Consider the following 1,424-nt stretch of genomic DNA (forward strand, 5'->3'; position numbering starts at 1 on the left):
ATGAGGCCAAGGACACAATTCCTGGGGAATCAACACCCATAGACACCGCCCATGACCTATGGTCAAAAGATTGAATTCAGGGTGATATGACCAGGGGGCAAAGGCCAATGAAGTGGGGTCTGTATATATGGCCACTACCTTAAAGGAAGTAAGGCCATAGGAACAAGGACGCTTAGATAAGGCCAGGCCAATGAAGGCATGACTGTATGCCCAGGAGGGTAAGGTCAGTGGGTAACGGCAAGGGAACATGGTCCTGGGGATAAGGCTAGGGGCATCACTGACAGGAGACACCGCCAGGGACATGGGCTCATGAGCAGCATCCTGGTAGGACAAAGCCAAAAGTTAAGGCCAAGGGCACATGGGAGGGAGGATACAGTCAGGATATATGGCCAGGGCTTAAAGCCAGGGGAACCGGCCCAACATCTTAGGTCGAGGGGGTATGGTCCAGGGCTTCCGGTTTCAAGCCAGGGAAAAGGGCCAGGTTGAGAGGGCCAAGGCCCTTGGACCAAGGGCACAAGGGCAGGGCACTGAGGCCAGGGGAACATGGGTCACAAGACAAGGCCAACAGGATGTGCTCCCGGGACATAAAGGCTCATGAGACAACACCAACGTATACAGGCAGTGACCAATGGTCAACGGGATATATCCAGTATGTCATGGCGAGGGATAGAAGGCCAGGGTATGTGGGCGATGAAATAATGGGAACGAGTCCATGAATGAGGACAGGAGATTGTGGTTTGTGTACAGGGGCAGGGGCAAGGGCGGGGCAAGGGCGGGGCAGGGGCAGGGGCAGGGCCTGGGCAGAGGCAGGGGCAGGGGCAGGGCCTGGGCAGGGGACAGGATGTTCACAGAGCATGACATTAGGGCCCTATGTTCACGGATGGGAGGTCAAGGACATTATTTGCCAAAATACAAGTACAATACAAATACACTAGACACCACCCATGACCTATATTCTAATCACTGAATTCAGGGCAGTATGGCCAGTGGTAAAAGCCAGGGAAACGGAATTTGTGAATATGGCCGGTACCTTAAGGTAAGTAAGGACACGGGACTAAGGACACGTAGACATGAACAGGCCGGTCAAGCCACGGCCATATGTCCAGGAGGGAAGGCCAGAGGGATATGATCAGTGGAAGGGCAGGGGCACATGTTCCTGGAAACAGGACCATGGAGGTCAGGCCCAGGGAATAAGGCCATGGGGTGGGGAGAAGGCCAGAAGGCAGGAACAGAGGCCTAGGGGGAGAGGCTGAGGGGATTTCGCCAGCAGAGGAAGGATTTCAAGGAAAGGTAGGATGTGGGGCAAAGGTTGACCGGGGGTCAAGGTGGTGGGCGGGACACGTGTTCAGAGCCATAAGGCCAGAAACATGAGGTCAAAGACACAATTTCTGGGGAAACAACACTAATAGACTGTGCCCATGACC

This window comes from Otolemur garnettii, unplaced genomic scaffold (genome assembly GCF_000181295.1).
Source record: "Otolemur garnettii isolate 467f Iridium unplaced genomic scaffold, OtoGar3 scaffold00076, whole genome shotgun sequence".
NCBI lineage: Eukaryota > Metazoa > Chordata > Mammalia > Primates > Galagidae > Otolemur > Otolemur garnettii.